General features: G+C 35.8%; 1 long non-coding RNA gene across 1 annotated transcript; it reads left to right on the forward strand.

The window, feature by feature from the left end:
• Positions 1-4,907: 4,907 nt before the first annotated feature.
• LOC127992311 (uncharacterized) lies at positions 4,908-7,381 on the forward strand. The gene is made up of 3 exons (XR_008165362.1): positions 4,908-5,091; positions 5,768-5,904; positions 6,020-7,381. It is a non-coding gene; the product is annotated as an uncharacterized LOC127992311 (long non-coding RNA).
• Positions 7,382-8,718: the final 1,337 nt, after the last annotated feature.

An 8,718-nucleotide genomic window follows, 5' to 3' on the forward strand; every position in this document is an offset into this window, starting at 1 on the left:
CAGATTGGACACCTACAAACCGTCACACGATAATAAAAACAGATCTCGGGGTGTTATCTTTCACAGTTAAGACTCAGCTGTTCTTCCTCGGTGTTTTTTGGTCATTTTTAACATTATGTTGACAGCTTAATTAACCACCAGTGTCAGACTATTAATAATAGATAGCGATATCGCTAACGTAGTTAGCAGTGAAAGCTGAGACTTTATAAGAATTCAAAGTTTAAATGATTTCTTATTACGTTTTAACTTTTATTGCCTTTAATATGATAAAATGGTGTTATGCACAATATACAGAGTGAGCCCTTTGACTGTCTAGATTAATGATGGAGCTAAAGCTTCTCTCTTTAATTTCACTACCGTTACTTATTTACAAAGATGAAGTGGTTACACTGTAGAATACTAGTCCTTTAGTTAATGTTAGTTAATTCATTAACGAACATGAACAAACAATGAACAATACATTTATTACTGTATTTATTCATCTTTGTTCATGTTAATGAAAATACAGTTTTTCACTGTTAGTTCATGATAATTCAGAGTGCAATGTTAACAAGCACAGCTTTTGATTAAAATAATGCATTAGTAAATGTTGAAATGAACATCAGTTAAGATTAATAAATGCTGTAGAAGGATTGTTCTTGCTTAGATCATTTTACTAAAGTAGTTAACTAATATTAACTAAAGGACCGTTATTCTAAAGTGTTACAGATTAAGTTTATCATCACTTGATTATAAGGATTTCATTGCTTTTCATAAAACTGTGAACTGATTCTATGTATTCTGTTTTCTTCTCTTTTAGTCATTTGCAAACAGGACAAGGACAGTCTTAAGGAAAGCTGAGGAGAGCTGTTCTCAGAGACGAGACTATTCCTCCACAGACTAGTGTTGTGTTTGTACTAAACCCAGAGCAGCCCTGAATGAATCGACACAATGACCAGCTCATATAATAATACTATAGACTGCATTTAAAAAGCTTTGCACAGGCTGTTTAATGCTGATCATGTACTGCGTGTGTCTTTACTAGTGGTGGGCCGTTATCGGCGTTAACGTGCTGCGTTAACGTGAGACTCTTATCAGGCGATAAAAAAAAATATCGCCGTTAATCTATTCTCAAAGTTGGGTTGGGAGCTGGGTCTATACTAAGCAAGCTATGATGACTTTCAGCTTGATTTTTATATAACTGACTCGCTGAGGACAGCCTAATGGACTGCGACACACTGAACCGAGCTCTCTTCTGCGAAGTTCTCCTCAAAGTCCCTCCTGCACCGCAACCAACAAATACACATCGCAGAGAAAGGCGTCTCGAGACGCAGAAAATAAGCGTTTTCAAGTGTTTTGATCAAAACACTTGAACATTGAATTTGTTTATTTTTGCTCTAGTGCCGACAAATGCACACAAAATATGTCAAAATATCCACCTTGGAAATTATGCTCGAAAAACTGTCAGTTATTTCTTGAGTGAAAGTAAACAGTTGAGAAAGAAAATGTGATGTGTATTATATTGGATGCGTTCATCGTCTCTTAAAGTGACCGCGTCTAATTTAGCTACTGGCTGCTGTAATGTTAATCCAAGAAAATGAAAATGAAAATCACTCACTGCTCTTGAATGACTTACTTTGTAGTTTTAACAGTCAAACCAAAAATTATTCAGACACCAGATATAATTTTTGATATATATAGCAAAACTGTAATAATGTGAGAAATGTTAAATAAATGTAGGTTTCATTGTATATTTCATTTTTACATTGAAGACTATCGAGTCTTATTTTACATTTAATTATTTAGTTTCTGTACCTTGACACCTACAAACTTGAAAAAAACTTAAACATTGTGTAAAAAGCACAAATAAATAAAAATAAACGAACATACAAATTAAACTATTTCAAACAGGGTCCACTGGTACAACCTTCACCGGGTCCCCGCTTGTGCAATGTGGCATTAGTTTACAGCTTTTTCAAGCACTTTGTGATGCATTTTGGAAACAGGAGATGAGACCCTTTTCTAATGCACCACCTAGCTTGATAAACCCCTTCTCAAAGACTTACTGTTTGTCAATTTTATTTGGGTAACACATATTCTGAATGCAAGTCTTTTACATTATTTGACTCATTAATTGAATAAAATCTTGAGGGAAGCGGCGGGGAATTAATCTTTATTAGTCAGGTTTTGTCTTCACAACTAAACCACTCTATTCACAGAGGAAGACAGAACTGAAAACTGAAATAAAATGTGTTTCTTGAGGAATTCTCTGAGGATTTTTTATTTTATTATTTTATTTATTATTTTATACATATATGTGTGTGTGTGTGTGTGTGTGAGTACATGTATATATTATACTTAAGGAGCTCATTAATTAAACAATTTGGAACTCATGTCCACAATTTTTTTGTGTTCTGTCATTAGTTGTGTCTTAATTTGTTTAATAATTATTACACAAATAGTATTTTTAAATTACATTTCACAATTATTTATTTTACTCTATAATTAACTATTAATTTATTCTTCATTTTGTCTATTCTGTATTATTCCACCCTTGATATTACATATTCTTCTTGCTATTATTAATCTATTGTTGTTCTGTTATTTATTATGGTATTATTCATATTATACATATAATTTTTTGCTATTATAAATCTATTATATCACGTATATTATTTGTGGTGGAAAAATTCATTTTAACATTGTTTCTGTATACCCATATATGCATGTGTTTTTCCTTTCTGTTCTTATGTGAATGTTTATGGCCTAAGAGTAATGACGGAGTGATTGACGGAGACTGTGGGCTCAGGGGAATGACACCTGGGGGAAAACAGATGTCTGAGTGTGACCTGAGGGGGTCATTGGGCCATATAGTGGGGGAGCAGTGCTCAGGGATGACCTGAGGGGGTCACCCAGGTCCTAAATGTGTGGGAAGGGATTCACAGAGAATGTGTTTTATGATGTTATCTATGGGAAATTTCAGCTGTTCAGTGTGTGTGCAACCTTGGAAGCAGCAGAGGTATATTAGGAGGAGGACTGCCCTCTTCAGGGGTCGGTTTCACTCTGCAGGAACTCAGTGTTGCTGTATGACTGTCTCACCTTCTGTGCAAAGACTAAAAGCTTTCTTTTTTAATTATACCCGAGAATGAGTCTGTCTCTTATGCTGATGAGAGTTGATTTAAATTTTGCCACGACATTGTACTCGCTTTTCATATTATTCACTTTACTTTAAGTGGTAATACATATACTTTTTAATAGAACATATCACTTTTACTATATTTTTACTGTGCACTGTATCAGTGCATAATATTTTAATTTTCACTTTATCCATGAAGGCTCATCAGTTACATGTGTTATTATTTGTTGTGGAGTTCATCTGTAGATTATGGAGTGCTTACAAATGAAAAGCAGACTACAAGTGTGACACTTTTTGATTTGTATGTACATGTTTTATTCAATTTTCTCAGTAGTAGCAAATTATTCGTGTTTAAAGATGTATTATTTCGATTTTTTCCCAGTATTTCAAAGGGAATGAGCTGTGTTTTGACCTGAGACACAAGAAAGAAAGAAAATGCTGGGATTGAACACAGAGAAAGCAATAAAACAACTACATTTAATTGAATGTACATTCAAATCACAGTACATGCATATGTCACAGTTATACTAAATTAACATTAAAATTGTAAACCGAAAATAATAAACGAAATCAAGTGAGACAAATGTGAGCTTCAGTGGCGGCTGGTGAAAAATATTTTAGGTGGGGCTGTTTGAGCGGGGGTCTGGGGGCTCCTCCCCCCGAATTTTTTTTATTTCATAGTTGTGATTTCCTGCATTCTGGTGCATTTTAGGACACCCATGTCCCTTGCTTATAACTCAAACCAGTCAATACCAATGGGCTAAAAATACATTATTAATTGAACTGCCATGTAGAAATCAACAGTTTCACAGGTAATGATAATGAACAAGTTGCAAGTTTATTATGCTCCGTGTCCAGATAGAAAAAGTGCAAACGCATAACAATAAATTATAATAGGGAATACAACAAACTAGTTCTTTAATCAATCCCCAGCTGTAGACTAAATATCTTTAAAAGTTCACTGTAGACAAAATGGATAATGGATAACAGTCTGTGTTGATACTAGAGAAAGAGAGAAGGCTCTCAAAGAAAGGGTGGGACAACATCCTTGAAGAACACCAAGTATGAGAAGAGAGAAGATTTCAACATTTTAACTAGTATGGAAACAGTAATCCAGCTCAGAACTTCAAAACAAAAAAAGCAAACATACTGTTACATTTCATATTGAGATCACTATTTTAATGGGAAATGTGTGTGAAATATGATGTGTGTGACTGTGAGTGAGTGAGAGACTGAGTGAGTAAAAGAATGACAGCATAAAAATGAATACGCTATATTTACAATGTAATCCAAATAATTTCTAAAAGGTTTATCTTATACAAAAAAGAGAGACACAGACATCAAGAATCAGCCTGTGAATCTCAACAATGGTGACAATTATAAAGCATGTTCTGTGCCCAGAATGCACTGCAACATGCTTTATAACATCGTAAAATGGATTACATTGTGAAAGTTAAAAATATTACGCCGTACAAGGCCAGTGCTGCTATAATTGCTAAAGTTAAACTAGCTCAGAAGTTAATTAACTCTGCTCGTTAACATCAGGTGTCTTCAATGTTGGCAATAAAAAAGAAAGAATTTTTTAATTCAGATATTTTTGTTTAAAAAAAAGTGTACATTTTACTCATTTTAAATGGTTAACTTTTAAGGAATTAATTTAATGACTAAATTAAATTTTTTTTATTTAATCAATAATATTGCTTGTAATCTGTCGGAGAGACATGCATGATTTTTGTGTGTATATTATTATTATTATTATTTTTCAGGATGACATGATCAGGAGGTGGTGGTGTTCTGTTCTCCTGGACAGTTTCACTCCGCAAATGTATGTAGCTGTTTGAATGTTGCTACATGAAACATTACTCTGTACTATATCTAGCAATATACCTACCTCTTGACATTTGTTCTTTTAGAGCTCAACCACTGAGGAGAACTTCACCATTCACCATGTCTTCAGGCAGAGTCCAGCAAAGCAGGTTATTACATTCATTAAGAACTAATAATTACATATGTGTGTACATGCAGAGGTATTTTAGTTATCACAGCTACATAGTTGTTCAGATGTGAAATTGGTATTATGTACAAGTACTATATTGGTCAATACTGTGGATTATTTAATATATAGCTATCAGTTAACATCAGCATCAAAGACATTTAAAAACATTTCAGCTTAATTCATTTTCAGACAGCAGCGAGTTTTTTAAATAACTTCTGTTTGCGATCTAATGTGGATTTTGTTCACCATATAAGATAGAAATATTTATATTCAATGTAAAAGATCTTCATGTGGATCATGCATACAAATATATACAAATATCTCACTGGATTATTACAATTAATGGCAAAATGAATGTGTGGAAATGTAAACTAATATATCCTACTGACACACAACAGCAAAAGATATAAATAATTGGCTTAAAACAGTTTTTTTTCAATGTGAAAATACTAACACTAATACTTCTGCACAGTACTGTATATATTAACATTTTATTAGTGTTATTATAAAAGAATGAGTATGCAGTTGTGACAACAATCTATAGAGTTTTTAATGAGAGTTTTAAAGCACGGTTGTCTGTATTCAGTGTTTATATAATGTTTAATAACTTTTATATACATGTATAAATAAACCTATGTATGTTTTTGATTCAACAGCTTCCACTGGAAATCCTCAGGGAAGTTATTTTGTCGGCGGGTGACTCTGCATATTTGACACTTTCTCTGGTTTGCAGATGGTTTAGGGATGTGCTCCGAAGTTTTTCGGAAAGCGGCACAGTTTGCCTAGCTAGAGAGTAAGATTTCCCCGTTTAATGCTCATTCTCCAATTGAATTTTGTAGTAGAAGGCTGTTAAACTTTTTTTGTATTATTATTATTATCTTTCATGTATTTTGTCTTTACACTATAAGTTGTGGCCAACTGGAAGAATTGTCCTCCTGTCTCCTGACCGGAACGAGTTCAGACGGATGTACAGCATCAGGGAACGCTTGCAGTGCAGAGCCCTTTTCAAGTTTAACCCACCAGGGTACAGGGAAGAGACCGGCGTGGTGATCTTCTGGGCTTTTGTTTACACAGGATTTTGTTCCAAGGACTGTTTGTTTTTTTTTTGTTTTTTTTTTTTTGCGGCATGAAACACATTTGTGTGTTAAGTTCATTGAAGGGAAATAGAGAATGGGCTGAGATCAACTGGTTTTGATTATTAATTGATGTAATTTAAAGTTAAACTTTGCAGTGTATAATGTTTTAATAAAAAAGCTATGGAAAACACGTGCATGACAACAGGTTTCAGTCATTTACATCAGTCTATCATTCTTTAAGGTTTCTCATATTTGATGATAACTTGATTTGCTATGCATTGCTCATAATGAATTCTTTATTAAGTTGTGACAGGATTGTGAGGATTAATGAGGTTTTCAGTAGTGCAGTTCAGAAAACAAATAACAGAAAGTAACAAGTGTTTTTGGGCAAGTTCTTTAGAACCTGTATAGTTCCTTCCTTGCAAAAAGTAACCATGGATTTATTGTAGTAAAAATATTTGTTGGCATATTAATTACTGTGAGCTGTAATTATAAAAACACCATAGTTTTACTATAGTTACTGTAGCAGAACCATGGTAAATTTTCGTAGGGGCCAAGGGAATGTTCAGAATATTATTGGTGACGTTCAGAGACTGGTGACAATTTGTTACACACACGACACACACACACACACACACACACACATATATATATATATATATATATATATATATATATATATATATATACACACACACACACACACACATATATGTATGTATATATTATTTGAATATATAAATCAAGGTACTCCATGACTATCTACATAACCATACTTCGCATAATATTGCCGTGTCATTTTCAAACCAGCGAGTAATGCCGAGGTAGCGTCTACACTACAGCCATTGAGGGAGTAGACCATTTATTTTTATTCTGTTTGTCGTAATCCAAAACTCTGTGTATTTATACGGGATGTTGTGGAAATGCAACAATAAATGCAAAAACACAACATGTATATTCACTTTTTAATTTATATTAAAAGTTTATTCATCTTAGTGTCTACTTCCGCATTCCAATCCTGCTAATAGCGTCATAATTCTCTATACCAATAAGCTGTAAAATCGTCACTCATCTGTACACCAATAAGCTCATCTTAATCATAAACCAATAACCGCTGAGGTGGGCGGGGCGACACGTGTCGCTCCGCCCCAACGTGTCGCCCCGCCCCATCGTCCAGACTGCACTCTGGGATACTTGTGATTTTGTGGAATAACGCCAGGATGAAACAGAAAACCTCATCTTCCAACATTCTCATACAACCCCCGGCCTCTCTCTTCGATATGGCATCAAAGTCTCCTCTGTCTCGAATGGTTTGGAAGCACTTAACCAGTTCGTCTTTGTGCTCGTAAACGGTGTTAACAGCTCGACTGTGGAAGTTCCATCGCGTTGTTGAAGCACCTGGAAGTCTGTGTGCCACCACTTCATCCAGCACTGCCGTTCGTTTGAATGACTTGGAAAAAAATGTAGAAAACCCCCCTACATCTGAAAAAAACTGGCCGATCTTTGGGATGTGGGATTTTGCCTGCTGCATAATGAGGTTCAACTGATGCGCATAACAGTGAACGTAGTATGCACACCCGTAGACGTCTTGCACTTTATGCTGCACTCCACCAGAAGCACCCCTCATCACTGCGGCACCATCATAGGCCTGGGCAATTAATTTTCCCTCTTGTCCCGCAGGAACCTTTCCAATAATGCAGTGGCAATCGTATCAGCGGTCGCATTTGGAAGCGCGATAAACTCAAAAAAGCGTTCTTGAATGTTGTTGTGGCCATCTATGTACCGTAACACAAGCACACGCTGACAATGAGTGCATATGTCGGTTGTCTCGTCTGTCTGAATGGCAATATAGTCCGACTGTTTCACCTCTTCCAGAATGCGGTCTCTGAGAACTGACAACATGCAGTCTAATAGTTCATTTTGCACGGTCTTCCAAGTGCCTTTTAAAACAGTGGCGTTCTCCAGATGCACCTCCAACTCGCGGTCAATTGAGGCCATGAGATCAATTAGACCCAGGAAGATGCCAGGGTTTTCTGATGCGTCACTCTCATCATGACCACGCAAAGCAAGTTCAAAGGCACAACAAAATTTCACGGCATCAATGATCTTTGACAAAATATGCCGATTCCTGTCCACCTCTTCGTTGTGCCTTCTTATCGCAACGCGGTGTCCCTCATCTAGCTGTGTGGCTATGCTAATTCGGCCTAACATGGCTAGCTTCACAGAGTTGTCCATATGCATTCTTGCCCGTTCGTGTTTCTTAATGTGTTCTGACATATGTTTCAGGTCTGTTACCCCTGTCTGTGTCCACGAGCTATCACAAGCACTTGTTTTAAACAGTAAGCAAGGGAAGCAAAAGATTGCATTGGCGTAACCACAGCTAGTGAGCCAAAGCTTTCGATTGAACCAACCTCGGGAAAATGATCTCTTGTAGGTTTTCTCCTTTTCTCGCGCCTGTTGGGTTATATTCACTTCTGGTATGGTCCGAGTTCTTTTACAATTAGTTTTTCCGCTAATGTTCTTCTTTCAAA

Source organism: Carassius gibelio, chromosome A5 (assembly GCF_023724105.1).
Source record: "Carassius gibelio isolate Cgi1373 ecotype wild population from Czech Republic chromosome A5, carGib1.2-hapl.c, whole genome shotgun sequence".
Lineage (NCBI taxonomy): Eukaryota > Metazoa > Chordata > Actinopteri > Cypriniformes > Cyprinidae > Carassius > Carassius gibelio.